General features: G+C 36.4%; 1 protein-coding gene across 1 annotated transcript in view; it reads right to left on the bottom strand.

Moving 5' to 3' along the window:
- LOC129721540 (eukaryotic translation initiation factor 5B) overlaps nt 1–19,643 on the bottom strand; it is a 175,362-nt gene that overhangs the window by 52,077 nt on the left and 103,642 nt on the right. The window lies entirely within an intron of this gene.

The raw sequence follows: 19,643 nt of genomic DNA, 5'->3' as shown, positions 1-19,643 counted from the left end.
ATTCATTCTAGCATATACAGATTTTGAGAAAAACAAGTTTGAATTCACTAAAGTACGAATTTTCATGGAAATTCGATTTTCTCAGTCTCTCACAGTAGGTTTCTATTTTGTTTTTCCATTTTTCAACTTTGCATTTTTAGAAAAAGGTCTCCTGAATTCAAATATGGCGAAAGATTTATTCTAGCATGAACAGATTTTGAGAAAAACAAGTTTGAATTCACTAAAGTACGATTTTTCATGGAAATTCGATTTTCTCAGTCTCTCACAGTAGGTTTCTATTTTGTTTTTCCATTTTTCAACTTTACATTTTTAGGAAAAGGTCTTCTGAATTCAAATATGGCGAAAGATTTATTCTAGCATGAACAGATTTTGAGAAAAACAAGTTTGAATTCACTAAAGTACGAATTTTCATGGAAATTCGATTTTCTCAGTCTCTCACAGTAGGTTTCTATTTTGTTTTTCCATTTTTCAACTTTACATTTTTAGGAAAAGGTCTTCTGAATTCAAATATGGCGAAAGATTTATTCTAGCATGAACAGATTTTGAGAAAAACATGTTTGAATTCACTAAAGTACGAATTTTCATGGAAATTCGATTTTCTCAGTCTCTCACAGTAGGTTTCTATTTTGTTTTTCCATTTTTCAACTTTGCATTTCTAGAAAAAGGTCTCCTGAATTCAAATATGGCGAAATATTTATTCTAGCATGAACAGATTTTGAGAGAAACAAGTTTGAATTCACTAAAGTACGAATTTTCATGGAAATTCGATTTTCTCAGTCTCTCACAGTAGGTTTCTATTTTGTTTTTCCATTTTTCAACTTTACATTTTTAGAAAAAGGTCTCCTGAATTCAAATATGGCGAAAGATTTATTCTAGCATGAACAGATTTTGAGAAAAACAAGTTTGAATTCACCAAAGTACGAATTTTCATGGAAATTCGATTTTCTCAGTCTCTCACAGTAGGTTTCTATTTTGTTTTTCCATTTTTCAACTTTGCAATTCTAGAAAAAGGTCTCCTGAATTCAAATATGGCGAAAGATTTATTCTAGCATGAACAGATTTTGAGAAAAACAAGTTTGAATTCACTAAAGTACGAATTTTCATGGAAATTCGATTTTCTCAGTCTCTCACAGTAGGTTTCTATTTTGTTTTTCCATTTTTCAACTTTACATTTTTAGAAAAAGGTCTCCTGAATTCAAATATGGCGAAAGATTTATTCTAGCATGAACAGATTTTGAGTGAAACATGGTTAAAACTATCAAAGTATGTACGTCTTAGACAAGTAATTATATCTGTATCTAACTAGATACCAGCAACTCGGTATCAAAGTTTTGGTTCATAGCATAGAGCAGAATTCGTATATTTATAAACCATACGGAATCTCGGGTTGGTTTAGAAATATACGAACTGAAAAAAAAAATTAAAGCCTTTCAAGTTTTAAAACAAAAAAAAGAGTCACGTGGCTTGTGATTAGTCTTTAGAGTAAATAAAGCGGACGATAGAGTTTTTTTTTTGTTTTCTTGGACAATTTATACGGAGACTACGGTCGGAACTACGAATAACTAACCAAACCAACGAAGATAAAAAAAATCGATGTGAGCACTGGCACCGCAAAACGTTTGTGTTAGTGTGTACCTTAGTGTACCTTAGTCAGTACCTTAGTACCTTAGTGAGTTCAAACTCGTTTTTCTCAAAATCAGTTCATGCTAGAATAAATCTTTCGCCATATTTGGATTCAGGAGACCTTTTATAAAAATGCAAAGTTAAAAAATGGAAAAATAAAACAAAAATCTACTGTGAGAGACTGAGAAAATCAAATTTCCATGAAAATTCGTACTTTGGTGAATTCAAACTTGTTTTTCTCAAAATCTGTTCATGCTAGAATAAATCTTTCGCCATATTTGAATTCAGGAGACCTTTTTCTAAAAATGTAAAGTTGAAAAATGGAAAAACAAAATAGAAACCTACTGTGAGAGACTGAGAAAATAGAATTTCCATGAAAATTCGTACTTTAGTGAATTCAAACTTGTTTTTCTCAAAATCTGTTCATGCTAGAATAAATCTTTCGCCATATTCGAATTCAGGAGACCTTTTTCTAAAAATGTAAAGTTGAAAAATGGAAAAACAAAATAGAAACCTACTGTGAGAGACTGAGAAAATCGAATTTCCATGAAAATTCGTACTTTAGTGAATTCAAACTTGTTTTTCTCAAAATCTGTTCATGCTAGAATAAATCTTTCGCCATATTCGAATTCAGGAGACCTTTTTCTAAAAATGTAAAGTTGAAAAATGGAAAAACAAAATAGAAACCTACTGTGAGAGACTGAGAAAATCGAATTTCCATGAAAATTCGTACTTTAGTGAATTCAAACTTGTTTTTCTCAAAATCTGTTCATGCTAGAATAAATCTTTCGCCATATTTGAATTCAGGAGACCTTTTTCTAAAAATGCAAAGTTGAAAAATGGAAAAACAAAATAGAAACCTACTGTGAGAGACTGAGAAAATCGAATTTCCATGAAAATTCGTACTTTAGTGAATTCAAACTTGTTTTTCTCAAAATCTGTATATGCTAGAATGAATCTTTTAACATATTTGGACTTAGAAGACCTAATTCTAAAAATGTAGAGTAGAAAACTTGAAGGACACAGCTACAATCTCCCTCAGTAGAACATCTTTTTTGACTTTCTATGAAAATACGTAGTTATGTGATTTTGCACTGAAATAATTTGGTAACTTCAAAATTAACTTTTGTTAATCGTATTTCATCTACTCGACATGATTTGATGCAAAGGACATTTGATACGTATGATAAATCCATGCGTTTGTTCAATCAGTAGGAAAAAATAAAAAAAGGCACAGACATATTTGGGTCTCACATAAACTGGGAGGGGTTCAGAGGGGTGGCACCCTTACTAAAACTTAGAGCAACTATTCCCCTTGAATAATATTCCGAGTTTAATCAAATCGGCCGCAGCATCACTGAGAACGACCATTTTCTAAAAAAAAGTTCCGTCCCGGGTCTTTACGGGTTAAAACATCCACACGCAAATTCGGTTTCATTTGCTTGGTTTGTTCTTGAGTTGTGCTGAAATGTAGGTTTCATTTGTATTGGACCCCTCCTTTTCAGAAGAGGGAGTGGTCTCGAACTATCTTAGGAACCTTTATCGGGACCAAAAACCCCTACATACAAATTTTCACGTCGATCGGTTAAGTAGTTTTCGAGCCTATATGGATCAATCAGACTGACAGACCGGACTACATTTTTAGATGTATAGATTACATCAATATTTTAGAACCAAAAGAGTGAATATACATTTATTGGATTGAAGCGTTCATGTGAATCTATTTTTACAAATAAAAGTTTGAATGAGAAAGGCTGGGTCTGACCGCTAGGTGGATTAATTTAGGTTTTTTTTGGGGAAATTCCGAGTTTTTTCCCGGTTGAAAATTACCGTTTTTCCGGTTTTTGAAACCGAAAAAATAAATAAGTACAACAACGTTTAGGGGCCATCCACATACCACATGGACAGCTTTGGGGGGGGGGGGGGGGTCAAAATCGTTAAAAATCTGTCCACGTGGTATGTGGATGGCCCCTTATTTATTTGTTAAAAACATTTTAGCACGAATTTTAGTTTATTTTTTGTTTATTATGAAACTGGTAATGGGCCGAATTAGTTCGGCCAACATCTATTTTCGACTTTTTCTTAAACAAGGCATTACACCAGACACAAATGGCACACTTTGGGCATTCCGGAACCACTAAAGACCACGGAAAGTCTTCCATTTATTTTCTCAAAATTTTTATCAATTTGCTCAACTAAATTCAAGATTCAAAGTGCGTTTCATATTTTCAAAATATTTTTATATCAATTCTTTATTTATTTTAAATTCTTCGGAATAATTTTCTGTCATTTCAGATTTTCAAAAATTAGTTACTGGTTCAATTAAACTGTTTAACTAACTAAAGCGATTTGACAATTTTGCCTTCCTAGTCTTATTGGTTAAAGTTTTCGGCATTTAGTCGAGTCAGTTTTTGCTTTTTCATGCCTTCAGAATATTTTTTTAATAATGTTGAATTTAATTCAGAATTATTGGCTGCTTCTGAGCTTTAGAACGACAATTCTTTAAACTACTTTTCTATCATTTCAAACCTTTAAAAATTTTATTTATTGTTTTTAAGCTCCATTGCGAATTTTACTCGTAGTTAACAAACTTAACCTTCAATTGAAAAATAATTTATAAAATGTTTCCATTATTTTGTAATTGAATTTAAAACAGGATTTATTTTCCCGATGTCTCGGTGGACTGGAATTCAACAAATTTGAATTATATTTGTATGTTTTCCGTTTTTGACTTCATTTTTCTCTCACCAATTTCAAACTGAGTTCAAAATTGATTTGACTTTAAAATGTTTTTATTAAAAATAATCAATTTTCCGGTAACAGTTATAGTCGTTTTCAACTGAATGAAGGATATATTCTAGTTATTTGTTTAAGTTTTTAAGATAATTCAAGCGGATTTTTTTTTTCGTCTCTCCGGTTCCAAAAGAAACTTGTTTAGTGTAGTATGACCTCGCTTCCAAAATTCAAGACGCAAACAGTTTTCGCTGCAAGAACCATATTCGTTATTTTGGACCTCACATTAAAATCTGATTTCAGTCGATTCCGACCTTCGAAACATTTTTATCAAAAACCTTTGACACAATTTGAGCATATTATTGAATTTTTTTCTAGTCTCTTGTTTCACGGCAATTATGAGCTTAATTAATAACAAATGTGTGCCTTTCGGTAATTCAAAATGTTTTGCCTTTCGGTTTCTAGTTCTATTTTTTTTAGGGTTTTCAAAAGGACGTAAAGTCACAATTGTTTTAACGCGCGTTGAACTAATACAACAGCGAAAAATAATGTTAAGCTCAACATAATGAATTTCTCGGTTTGGTATTGAAATTCCCGGTTCGCTGGCCACCCTGTTCACGGTGTATATTTTATCGGAAAGACAAAATTATTATCTACAACTTTGCCCAAGAGATCACACCGTTCAAACGAACCATTTTGGCTCTTAAAATATTTGTAATCATCAATCCCTTTTTTATGAGCCCCTTTCACAAACTAATCGTAATTGAAAAAATACCAATAACACAAAATGACATCTGTAGCCCATAGGAATATCTGTGCAAATTCCAGTCAAATCAAACTGCTCGGATTTGCTTTTAACCTTCAACCTTCAGGTTCGAGTCTCAGCTCGGGAGAGACTGTAAGTGTGAGTAGGATAGTAGCACTAGCCCCGCAATTGCCCTGTACACTAAACAGTCGGCTGCGAAGTCTGTGTATAAATAAACAGAAGGTCCAGTTCCGGATCGGAATGTAGCACCCAAGCTTTGCTTTTTTTACAATTATAGGTAACAGTTGGTGCTAAAATCTTCCGAAGCTTTAATAAACTCAAGGGGCCCTGAGTTGTACGATGGTTCAATTTAGTGGTTTTTGTCTCTTTTGCAAGCCCAAACTGCCGCAATCTCACAGTCTGACGTAAGCGCCAAAGTCGAAGTGTGTTTTTAGCGATTAAACGATAGAACATACCAAAATTGAGGTGTATTGTCGCATACTATAATCTATGGATGTGCGCATAGGCGCCAACTTAATAGAGGACAAAGCACTTTTTGAACACTCCAGCCAGCTCAATATTTTTTTAGAGGGGCAACGTATCATTTATTAAATGGCGATACTTGGCAGGATGAACTCTCAATAGTTGTATTGCTAGTACTAGCAGGCTTCATCCATTCTCTTGATTTTTGCTCACATTTCCTCCTCTACATATCTGTCAACACCTCGGGGAACCAACCATTCTCTTACACAGAGTGAGTAATCAACCGCATTAAGTCGTAGAACATTTCAGTCACAGAGTTTATTTTCACTTACAATCATCGCGTGCGAGAGGTGAACAATTGTTTTCTCTCTTAGTTTAGAAGGGAGCAGTTCTCATTAGCTTCTCAGCTAGGTACTCCTAACAGATTTTGAATTTAATATTATAGGAAGAATCAGAACTCACCATGAGTGAGTATTCTGCAGAACTGTCGGTTTTACACTGTTTTTGTCGCACCCTTTGGCGATGAGAACAGTAACGCAATACCCGGTAAGTAATGTTCTCTAAGCAATTTATCTCACTTAACTTACATCATGCGTATGCGGATGAGCTGTTCATAAGAGTTTCATTGAGCTAATGCCTCGTCAAATTAAGAGCGTTTGTTCGCCAGAGAAACTATTACTCTATCCTTTCTCAACAGCAGATGGTATGCTACACATTGAATGTTGCCGCAGAACCGGTTCGTACAACGCTGTCAACCCTAACAGCTTAACTGCCAGTCTTTTTCCTGACAATTTTAGCGATCTACTGATACCGACGACTAATCTGCCAAAAAAGAAACTTTATGGATCTGTCAAATACTAAAGGAGAAGTAGAAGTTGAAGTAGAGAGTTGGTAAAGATTTAAGGAATATAATAGAACCGCGTTAAATTCTCTGTACACACGAATAAATTAAACCTGCAAACTACCAGTGATAACCTGAAAGTGGAGCAAAGGATAGACAAATGAAATCAAATAAAAAGATTGTTGTTGATAGGCAGGCCCGGATTTGAAGGGGGGCAAAGGGGGCAAATGCCCCGGACCTCCCGATTGGAGGGGCCCCCTAGTCCTAGGGCGACCTTTTTTTTGCTTGTCACCTTCCAGAACGTTATCTCTAAATGTTTTGAAAAAAGAGGGCCTCACAAACAAATTTGCCCCGGGCCCCCAGCGTCTAAATCCGGCCCTATTGATAGGTATAGGAAGACCAGGCAAGGTGAAAAGAAAGTTTGTTCACGTGCAAATAGCAAAGAAACTTGAAATTTGTAAGTAGTATAGAAAACTATAAGTAAAAGCTAAGCCTAATCATGAATAAATACTTGCAGTTGAGCTGCATCTAACAAATTCGCTGCAATAACGAGTTTCGTGAACGAACATTGAATATAAGTTCACAGTTAGATACTTGGGAAATATCACAAAAGACCAACGTTTCTGACCGCAGTGAAGGACAACTACTGACAGCCATTATAGATTCTACGCATTGTCTTCACTTCTATTCGATTATGTTTTCTAAGATTTCACATTATTGCAATAAATAAAATTGCGGCTTATAAGTTTTATCGAAAACTTTGACCTTGGAATTTTTCATCCGTTTTTACTCTAAGCAAACAAAAAATTATGAAAAACATGTTTGTTTTGAAACGTTGCACAGTGGAACACTTAGAACATCAAACCTGATCATAATTATTTTAAAAAAATTTTTGCACTGAAAACGTATCATTTTGTGACAATAAAAACAAATAATTGGATTTGGATAATATTTTACATGGAGTAACCCACCTTAAAGTGATGGATGAAATTTCTTATATTGAAATTTAAATTCAGTCATAGTCGGGTCAGAATTCATCCAAATACTTGAATTTATCATGAAATGACTTTTTAATACACATTTCAGTCGTCGACAAAGTTTTATTTGGGTAACCAAGGCTACAACTATCCAAGAAGCGAAAAAATAAGAATTTCTTGATTATTTTCACATAGCGATAAAACACGAGACCGGAAGCATCCGGAAGGTTTTTCTTCACCATTATAACCAAAAATATAAGCACTTTCACGTAATATAAGCCGTTCAACCGGATTTTGCCGGAAACATAACTTATCCCATTTTGAGTTAACTTATAAAAACAAATAATTTGGGTTTTATTATATTGATTTTGACAAACACCAGGGTATTTGGAGAGACTGGCATACATGCTAAGTACACATTTCTGTTCGATTAACATTCTTTAACAATCTCCATCGTTGTTTAATTTAAAAGTCACTTGTTTATCTTCGGAACGTTATATTTTAGCTCACGGTATCAAAGCGTCATTATCATGCACAAAAAACTGTTGAATTGCGGTCAGTTCAAACCTCTCGTTAAGACCGTAAACATTACTTTTGGATGTTGATGAGCTGTCAAGTGATCAAGCATACATCACACTTTAAAATGAAACACTACAATACAAAGTTGATTTACTTTGAATTTTTCACTCATGATCAGGTTTTAAACGCATTTACTCCTATGTGCGTTGGAGAGATGTCGAAAACATGTTCTGGCGTATGTACCATTTATTTGAAAAAATGGGGCCAGCCCACACAAGATGCTATTGTTTAAAAAATGTATTATTTGGTAAATGGCTCAGAAGGAGGTGAATCGGTTAAATTCTTATACTGTATGTGATTCGTACAATGACAAGAGTCATTATGCCCTTCGTTCTGGTAATATACATATCTGATATTCACATCAGAGAAAAAAATCGATCTGTATTGCACAATCTGGGAGAAGTCATGATTTTTTTTGTTTGGTGACAGTAGCTCGAGACCAACTCGGAGAATGAGTTATTATCGTTCAAAATCTAATGTAGTTTCATGGCGATCTTACTTTCGCTTATCGTCGTGATTGGCGTGATTTACAACGAAAGTTTTTTTCACCACACTAGGTGAATTATTTTCATGTTTTTGAAATGAATTTGTAATTAAGCTGTTTTAATGATACGGAGTCAGGCCTAGTTGAAGAAGATTAAGTGAGTAAAAGGAAGTTAGCGCTTTGCTGATAATACATTTCAGTTTTCTACTCTAGTCTTTCACGCTAGCGTGATAACCCTTGGCACACAGCTGGCAGGGTTGACAGTTACAAATAAGGCAGCGTTAGTTTGTGGCAATAAACCAAATATACCGGTACATTACGTGTCACGAAAGACTGTATAATGCTTTTGGAGATTATGGCAATCTCATCTGTAATCTAATGCGGATTACTAGTAAAATTAATGATTGAATTGTATTTTTCTGGAGTGAAGGTGTACTCCTGAAGGATCAATGTTATTGTGTAATATGTTTGATTAGTAGTAATATTCCACAATGGTTCGTAGAATTCGTTAGATGCGATGCTATCTTAAAGTTTCAACAGGTTGCAGCACGGTTCATCAAGCTAAGCTGAAATCGAAATTCAGCACGGCAGTTAGTTAGCAAGTTTCCTCGTCATCATCTCATTTCCACCACTCCACTAGCATCTCTTCCATTGTATACGATCGTAGTGATTACTGAAATTTCAACCGAACGAAAAACAGGAACCTTCAAATTAACTATAATACGCTTCCGTTTGCATTTGAGAATGGATGAAGCAAACGTTTTTCGGCGCTTCTACCAATCTAACAACAGACCGATAAACAGACAGTCAGGTCCAACGGACGAAGCTCTGCTGACCGGTACTATCAATGGGCCTGGAAACGAAGGAAGCTTGCTCTTACGAGAACATACAATCAGTAACCGACGATTGTTGGCAGAAAGGGATGGGTCGGATACACGAGTCTCAGCGCGACCGTAGTATCTCGAATGAATGAAATAACGTTCCAAATTAAGCAAAGTGATGATCTAGAAAATGCCTACCGGATGAGCGAAGGGAACCGAGAAGCAACAAGCACAAAACTTGTTATTAATTTATAGTTTGGATTCCGCTTGTTCTCGTGCGTATGCAGGCAGCTAGTGGAGAACGCTAGCACCTCACGATATCTATACGAGCTTGATACTATTATGGAAAGTAAAGTGGTTCAATTATATTTTACTAGGAAGATCCTCGACAGAAACTGGACTTGTTGAACGTTTACAAGAGGACGACAAACGTAAAACTAGTTTCATAAGCTGCCACCAAATGACTTCCCTAGTAGGACAGATATCCATAAACCTTTTAGAGGTTAAGACATTAAAAATTATAGTAAAGCATTATCCAACTTTTTTTGAACATAGCAAAAACATTAATGTTGAAGTTTGTTGTTAGTCAAGTACCGAGGGCTCGTACGTAGTTCAAGTTCAGTTCACAGTTCTCATGATCTGAAATTGCTGTTGTACTACAAACAAAAACTGTCATTGACAAATAGAGAACTATCTTAATGACTAATAACTTACTCAATCAAGGCAGAAATTTAAGTATATGCACGTTACACCACGACCGACCGGCCTAGGCGCACCCGGAGCCGAGACGTCAGCAAAAACCCAGCTGAGGCCCGTAGCAACAAGCGGAGGAACCAAACCAGCAACGAAACCATAAATTGACAATCGATGACGACTGCAGGATTCGATCGAACCACGCGGACAAAGGCTGCATCAGAATTGAACCACCGGAGGAACGACGAGTCAGCGGATTTAGTTTATTTAAGCTTTCTAGATTTAATTTTCAATTCAGTCTTGTGTGTAATTCAGTAGTGATCGGACATTAAAGTGTTAATCGTAGTAATAAAGTTTTTTTTTAGTTCCCGCGATAAATCACGGCATAATTGGCGCAGTCGCAAGGCCAAGTGGTTAGACAAAGTGAACAGTGTTAACAGAGTGAATATCTAGTATCACAGTCACCGAGTTCTACAAAGAGGAACAGCCCACGTCTATGGCAGACAACTGATACACCCAGCAAGAACAACCCCTGAGTGAACATCAAGGACTTGCGGATATCAGAGGACCGATCCCGCCATTTGGAAACCTACCCCATCCATCCGTCACTTCACACCAAGACTCCAGGAGATGAAAGCAGTAATCTTCCTGTAAGTAACCACAATCATTTTTCTAAGATTAACACAAACAAAACCATACTAATTCAGAGGTGCGAGCCCCCACCAGCGGTAAGCGGACACCTGAAATATCACAAAGTGAAAAAACAAAACTAACAACTAACCGTGAAAGTGCAGTGTAAGTGAATACTGACAACAAATCTATACGCAATACAAAGCAAACGAAGTTAATTTATTATAATGGCCGAGCGCGACTTAATGATCTCACCAGATCTCGCAGCCCCAGAACTTTATGAAGAAGAGCCACAACCAGCTCCTCAACCAGCCCCACAACCGGCAATCACAATTGAGGGTTTACTTCAGCACATAAGAAGTTTAACCCAGAACCAAAATGAGTTGATTGAACAACTCAGAAATTTAAAAGAGAAGGCGGATGATCCTTTTATGCAATTCAGGACTCCAGACCCAATCAAAAATCTAACAACATTTAGTGGAAATAAAAAAGAGACCCATGCATGGCTGGAAGACGCGGAAAATACTCTCGAACTTTTTAGAAGATACCGAGATGAACCAGTGTATAGCCAATTAGTCAGGGCAGTGAAAAATAAAATTACGGGCGAAGCCAAAGAGATTTTGATCGCTGCTGGCAACCCGAACAGCTGGCTAGAAATTAAAGAGGTGATTTTGAATTCCTACGGGGATAGACGTGACCTTACGTCACACATCCAATCATTATTTTACATAACACAAGGGAAAAAGACAATTCCTGAGTATTATAATAAAATCAAAACCATCGACACCGCTATCAAATCGACAGCGGCGACGATGGAAGATTATCAGAATGCAACTAAGGCAATAAACAATTTAGTAAGCTTGATGACGCTTACTAGATTCATAGATGGCCTCACAGACGAATTGTCTATGCATGTGAGGAGCTATCGACCAAAAACATTGGAAGAAGCCTACGCTATAACAACGCAATACGCGAATGCCGCGTACAGGCAAAAATTTAACAAACATTCCAGTTCAACCTCTAACAATTCATTCAATTCTAACCGTTTTCAAATTCCAACAACGGTAATCAGACGAATACAAAACCCAACTACACGAACAACAACAACAACAGCAACAACAAGCACGGTAACACGTTCAACGCGAAACCGAACGGATCAGGGAAATTTAAAACCCCTAGAGGTCCACCGGTGGACGACGACGTTTCAATGAAAACCGCAAAGTCCCGTACGGAGGTGAACAACCACGAAACCAAACCAAAACAAGAAAGCGAATTCAGCAAAAACTACGAGGATGAGTACGACACCTCTAATCAGCTGGAGGAATCAGCTCTGAACTCGGAAGACGATGATAACTTCGTCGGCGAGGAGTTAAATTTTCACGTGGTAGAAGAGCCACGTCGAAAAATATAAAAAGCGATAACAATTTTGTACCTTATATAATAATTCAAACCTCGAAAGGTGAGATGAAATTTTTGATCGACACGGGAGCGAACAAAAATTATATTTCACCCGAGCACGTAAACATTGAAAATTGCAGAACTGAGAATGGAATCAGGGTAACGAATATAAGGGGAACACATAAAATAAACAAATCAGCTTCTTTTGATCCATTTCAGATCAAGAAGAAATTGAAATTTTATATTTTTAAATTCCACAAGTTTTTCGATGGATTAATAGGTTACGAGTCATTAAGAGACTTAAATGCTCAAATCGACATTCGTAATAATTCCTTGAAAATCGGACGAAAAACAATAAAAATGCAAAAAAAATTCCCTGAAGAGCAAGCAATTAACATAAATGAACAAGAATTTCAGTACATCGCACTGAAAACCAAAAAGAACGGTGATTTCATAATAGCGAATGAAAAGAAATACAATTCATTCACTATTTTACCTGGTATCTACAGAAGCAGCAATAATAAAGCTTTTGTAGCGATTCAAAATTTCTCAAAATCTTCACAAGAAATAAATTCGAGTGAAATCGAAATGGATGAGGATCCGTTCGATTTAACCGAATTGCCAAAGCAAATAAACATGACAAACTATACCTTTCGTGACGACCACATGAATAGGGAAGAAAAACAAGCCCTCGAAACGGTGATCGATCAGTACAGAGATGTTTTATACGTGGAGTCCGACAAACTGTCATTCACACACAAAATAAGACATAAAATTCGAACGGTAGATAGTATCCCAGTCCATACGAAATCATATAAATATCCCTACGTTTATGAAAGCGAAGTACAAAAGCAAGTTAAAAAGATGCTAAACGATGGAATTATAAGAGAATCAATCTCACCATACACCTCACCCGTATGGATAGTCCCGAAAAAGGCAGATGCATCTGGTCACAAGAAATTTCGTTTAGTGATCGACTACAGAAAGCTAAATGAAAAAACTATCAACGACAAGTACCCCATACCCGAGATTACCGACATCTTGGATAAACTGGGAAGGGCTACATATTCCTCAACTATTGATTTAGTCTCCGGCTTCCACCAGATCCAGCTGGCAGAAGAAGACACAGAGAAAACAGCATTTTCTGTGAACGGAGGAAAGTACGAGTTTACTCGCATGCCATTTGGGTTGAAAAACGCCCCGGCAACTTTTCAAAGGGTAATGGACTGTATACTAAGGGATTTAATTGGAGTATGTTGTTTCGTCTATATGGACGATATAATCATATTTTCCAGTTCACTTCAGGAACACAAGAAAAATTTAGCACAAGTTCTAAAAAGACTTAAAGAAGCTAGACTAAAAATTCAGCTAGACAAGTGCGAATTTTTTAAAAAAGAAACGCAGTTTCTAGGTCATACTGTCTCTGAAGATGGAGTAAGACCAAACAGTGACAAAATAGAAATCATAAAAAAATGGCCAATCCCTAAAACAGAAAAAGAAGTTCGTCAATTCTTAGGAACGCTAGGCTATTATAGGAGATTTATAAAAGACTTCGCTAAAATAGTGAAACCGTTGACAGCACTTCTTAGAAAAGACGCGGAGTTTGAGATAACACCCGAAATAAACGCATGCTTCGAAGTGTAAACAAATTCTAACGCTAGATCCTGTGTTAATTTACCCCGATTTCAGCAAGGAATTTATTCTTACTACCGATGCAAGCGATTATGCAATAGGGGCAGTACTATCGCAAGGGCCCGCAGGCAATGACAGACCCATAGCATACGCATCGCGAACTTTAAGTAAAACAGAGGAACGATACTCAACAACGGAAAAGGAATTTTTGGCAATCGTTTGGGCGGTCAAACATTTCAGACCGTATCTATACGGACGGAAATTCAAAATGTTTACAGATCACCAACCACTTACCTTCTCTATGACTAATGCAAATCACCGAATCATAAGAGGTAAACTGGCTTTAGAAGAATTTGACTACGAATTAATCTATAAACCAGGGAAACAAAACGTCGTCGCAGACGCGTTGTCTCGGATAAACCTAAAAAAACATAATCAATTAAACGCACATTCACAATCATCGATGTCTTTAAACGTGGAACCCTCCGAACGAGAAGAGGAACTTTCAGATGATGAAAGTGACGACATGACAGTACACTCAGCGGATACAAGCGATGATTACTTTATTCCGTGCACTGAGAGACCAATCAACACATTCAGGACCCAAATTATTTTTAAAATCGGAAAAATAGAGATTACGGCATATGAACAGATCTTTCCCAAATTTCACAGGCACATAATAGTCAAACAAAGTTATACGGAAGAAGAAATAGTAGAAATATTAAAGCGGACTCTTAACCCCAGAGGTTCAAGTTGCCTCAAAATTCCAATCTCTTTAGTTCAATTAGTTCAAGAAACTTACCGAAAACATTTTTCAACTAATAGCCCCTACAAAGTTTTTATTTCAGAAACCCTTCTAGAGGACATACGCCTAGATGAACAACAGGATGAAATTGTGAGGGAAACTCATAATCGTGGCCACAGAGGAATCAAAGAAAATAAGAACCAGATAATGCAAAAATATTTCTTCCCACAACTTGATCGAAAGATTAAAATTTTGATAGATTCTTGTGATATCTGCAAAAAAGCCAAATATGACAGGAAGCCACCGAATTTGATAAGAAAAAGCATTTTCGGCAATAACCCTTTCGATCGAGTCCACATTGACATATTCTTTTTAAAAGGTCAAAAGTGGCTCACCATAGTCGATTCGTTTTCCAAATTTGCAAATGCCATACCTTTGGAAACTAGAACAATAGTGGACGTAAAAAATGCTATTACAGAACACATTAGACAATTTGGCAGACCGAAGACTATTGTGAGTGACCAGGAACCTTCTTTCAGGTCTATTGATTTCATCGGATTCCTTAACGACCTAGGAGTCGAGTTACATTTCGCGAGTAGTTCAAATTCAAACGGTATTGTAGAACGGTTTCATTCTACCCTAATCGAAATTTATCGAACAAACAAAATTAAATTCAACGATTTGTCTACAAGAGATCAAATTAATATCGCCGTCGATATTTATAACAACAGTTTTCATACCGCTATAAAAAATTTACCGCGTAATTTGGTATTCAATCATTCGGGCTCGACAAACATGGAAGAAATTTCGGAAAAATTTAAAAGCTTGCAATCAGCGGCTAAAATCGAACTGGATAAAAGGAAAGCTAAATATGAACAACAAAATAAAGATAACGAACAACCTGAACAATACAACCCAGGCGATGCTAAATACATTAAAATTTCCCAACGAATAACTAAAGACGTAAACCCTTACAAAATAACTACCATAAAAGAGAATAACGATCTTACATTTAAAGACATCAATGACGTAAAAATACACAAAAACAGAATAAAAAAATAATCGTTTGAATCAATAACTTAACTCTCGTTACAGATTAACTTACATCATCCTAATACACGGCACAAAATTTAAAGAAATATCATATAATAATGGCATAATTGCCATAAAACTAAAACAAGTTAGGATAAGAATAGGGTTTGAGAGAGTTATACACAAAATCAATATTAAATCCATTGCAAACAACATTGACTACATAGAAAAAACGACAGAAAACCTGAAAATAATAGATCATCTCAGAAGGACCCTTGATTACAAAATCCAATACGCAAGAGGAAAATTGTTGAGTTTATATCCCCGCAGAAATAGAAGAGCATTAGTTAACGCTTTAGGATCAGTAATTAAACTTATTGCAGGCAATCCAGATAACGATGATATGGAAATTATAAATCATAATTTAGAAACGTTAGAAAAGCAGGGAAACTTACTCTCTCAATCTTTATCAAGGCAAATAATTATAAACGAAAGAATTCAGAATAAACTGAATAATATTACAGATATTCTCTAGAAAATAAACAAACAAATTGTAGACCAAAATAATAACTCACTTACGACCAATACGGACTTGGAATACATTAATCTTATTATGAACCTTGACATGCTAATTCAAATTCTCACTAACGTAGAAGAACAAATCGAATTTGCAAAGCTAAACATTTTGAATAGAAACTTATTTTCATTAGATGATAAATTGTACATTTATAACAGACTTAAAGCACAAAAATTGAATCTGGATTACTTAGATCAAATATTCCAATACAGCTCAGGAAGCGTAATTGTAAAAGGCGACGAAATCCTAATTTTGGCGAAAATACCCATCCTAGAAGACAACGAGTTCGACCTGATCAACATCCAGACGCTCAACTTAAACAACACACGAATCAGTACAGACATCAAGCTGGTGGCAAAGCACAGAGACATTATCTATAAACAAGAGCACATTTGTGACATCTGCGAAGCAACAACTCTTATCGAAGACGACTGTATCAACAACCTTTTGAATCATTTGACACCAAAATGCGTCCTAAAACCCGTCAGGCAACATATCAGAATACAAGAAATCAAAAAAGGAATCATACTATTGGATACGAATCAACAAGTATTGATTTCCGACTCATGTAATAACTCGAGATTAGTCAACACCCCGACTATTGTCGAAACAGACAATTGTACGATTAAGGTGATGAATCTCACATTTAATGGTCAAAAGCATCTAACAGACCACGAAGAATACCTCATACCAATCTATGGAAGGAAATTCATTCAACTCAACTACTCGGAAGAGCGGAATGAGATCACCCACATCAAACTGGAACACTTAAACAGTCTTCAAGAGATAAAGTTGGACCTGCATCGCTCGAAGAGGACAACAACCATCGGAGGAGGAATTCTCCTCACACTAACCTTTTTCTGCTCTTTTGCAATTTATATCATCAACAGAAGAACCAAATCTAAAGAAGATACCATCCTGAAAATCCATAAGCATGCTGAAACCACCACGGAACCTTAAGGAACCATTGGAAAAGGAGAACCCGCAACCTTACCGAGGCTCGTCCTTTTCGAAAAATCGTCCGAGGACGGACGACAATCTAAGGGGGGAGACGTTACACCACGACCGACCGGCCTAGGCGCACCCGGAGCCGAGACGTCAGCAAAAACCCAGCTGAGGCCCGTAGCAACAAGCGGAGGAACCAAACCAGCAACGAAACCATAAATTGACAATCGATGACGACTGCAGGATTCGATCGAACCACGCGGACAAAGGCTGCATCAGAATTGAACCACCGGAGGAACGACGAGTCAGCGGATTTAGTTTATTTATGCTTTCTAGATTTAATTTTCAATTCAGTCTTGTGTGTAATTCAGTAGTGATCGGACATTAAAGTGTTAATCGTAGTAATAAAGTTTTTTTTAGTTCCCGCGATAAATCACGGCATAATTTGCATATGAGCAACGCAAACTGAAAAAATTTGTAATGCTCACAGAAGACTTCATTCAACCGGAAACGTGTGCGCAAAAGCGAACCGTATAGAGTAAGTCGGAATCGCGGTACAACAATCGTTCTATCCGCCCGACTGAAGAGGCAAACCATCGGAAACGGCTCATAGCGATCGGAAACGATCATTGCAGGCCTTTATTGTCCAATTAAGTTTTTTTTTTTTCAATTGAAAATAATTTACAACACGTTTCTGCTCTGAAATCGGCGTTATAGCTTTTTTAGTCCATCGGCGGCGGTATAGCTTCTGTAAAAATTACGAACAGAAGCAGCCGGCGTGACAGCCGAACCGTACTGGAGATGAGTTCTTCAAACCAAGGATGAAAGTGATACACGCAGGGCAGATAAATCAATAATTATCTCTAATTTTCAGGTTCGATCCTGCCTCGGCGCGTACGGAATGGCCTCTCGGACTCTCGATTTTCGATGTTAATTGGACTTTTTCTAGAGACAGGAAAGGGAAGCTCTCGAACGATGACCGGCAGATTGAAAAACATCTAGACGAAGAAAATAATGAAATACTAAATGATTTATTTGATTACGTCTGAGCCGTCTGTGTACATAAGGGTGTGATCATATTCTTCAAGGTTCACCATCGCTAACGAGTGCGATGCACAGCAGGAAATTATACGTTCGCTATGATCGGCATCCCGGAGGACGAGGAACGGACGCTAATGAGGTTGTTTGGATAAGGCATCATTTCCTATAATAAAGAATTAGGATTGAATCACTTTCTCCTACACCTTGAAAGAGGAACGCAGAACGAGAGTTATTTCCATAATCAGTTTTACTGAAGAATAGCTGATGATAATGAACAATCAAATATTTGTAATTCTTGTGAATCATACTGAAACGATGACATATTTACGTGAGTTTAACAATATTGTACTTGTACTTGTAGCACAGGCAAACATGTCTGTTCTAGCCACAAATAAATTAAAGTACCCCTTAGCTCAGTACCATAGTAGTTTACGAAAAGTTTAAGGTCATTATTGAGTCTTGTAATCAATAACAATGCAATATTTCTTTCACGAATGCAATTCAACTTTACATGATAGATTGTACAAACAATTTTTTTTATTTTGGGAATTTACTAAGTAATATTTACCTATGAAGTGAAGTTTGAAAAGATTTATTATGATCACATCCTGATGTAAGATTCATATAGGTAAGGTTACAACGTTCGTTTGGGCAGCGAAATGAGGGCAGGGAAAAATTTAAGTGGGATGAATCCACTCAAAGACTACCCGGGATGCTGAATTTTTCATTACTTCAATAAAGCATCTTGGCGCATCTTGAGGAGCGCGAATGATTTTGTACAAATTTTTAAAAATTGCCCAAGCCTTTGATTTAAGTAGATTTTAGATCATTTTGTCGATTCCACAAGCTTTCATTTTTTTAATCCTATTTCAAGGCATGACGCTCGTAAATACCGGGAATGATTCTTAATTTTTAGGTTTGGTTCCTTTTTCAAATATGAAAATGTTGCTCTAGATCCATTCAAAACTATCGGAATATCGGATCTCTTGACAAAAATCGAAGCTTAAGGAATGCTTTGAAACTTAACCTTCAAGAAAAAAAATTGTCTTGATAAAGTTTCAATATATGAAATTAGTTGTGAAAAATAAACACGAAATTTCGTCGCTCGTTTATAAGTTAAAGAAGTATAGAAAGTTTTAATAAGAATAATACTCCAGCGGTCAGTGCAGGAAACTTTTTTCAACGAATGTAGTTTTCGACAGGGATACAGTATAACGGATTATTAGAAAATTTATCTTGCGACAGATTCTCATTAATATTATCGTTTGTTAAAAAGATGCGAGCTAATGTTGGATAACTAATTATTTTTAAACTAAATTTTGTAAAAGTTTATGCAACAGTCTATCACAGCGGTTCTCAACCTACGTACGCGAGAGCCTTCAAGGGGTACGCGAAAGAAAAATCAGTAATGGCGGACAAAGCAACTTTTCTTGATAGTACTTTATTTGTTGTTCGAACATGCTCTAAAAACATGACTGTAGCAATCAAACAAACCATACTTCAATTTTTAACCTGAACAAGACTACCACAACATGTTCTACCAATACTCTGTCCCACTCTGCGAGAACATGCCAAGCCAGGGGGTACAATTGATTTGGAAAATATCGCCAAGAGGTACGCGGACAAAAAAGGGTTGAGAACCGCTGGTCTATCACAATCTGGTA

Source organism: Wyeomyia smithii, chromosome 2 (genome assembly GCF_029784165.1).
Source record: "Wyeomyia smithii strain HCP4-BCI-WySm-NY-G18 chromosome 2, ASM2978416v1, whole genome shotgun sequence".
In the NCBI taxonomy this organism is placed as follows: domain Eukaryota; kingdom Metazoa; phylum Arthropoda; class Insecta; order Diptera; family Culicidae; genus Wyeomyia; species Wyeomyia smithii.
The sequence above is the reverse complement of the archived record's forward strand: the minus strand, read 5'-3'. Positions and strand labels throughout refer to the sequence as shown.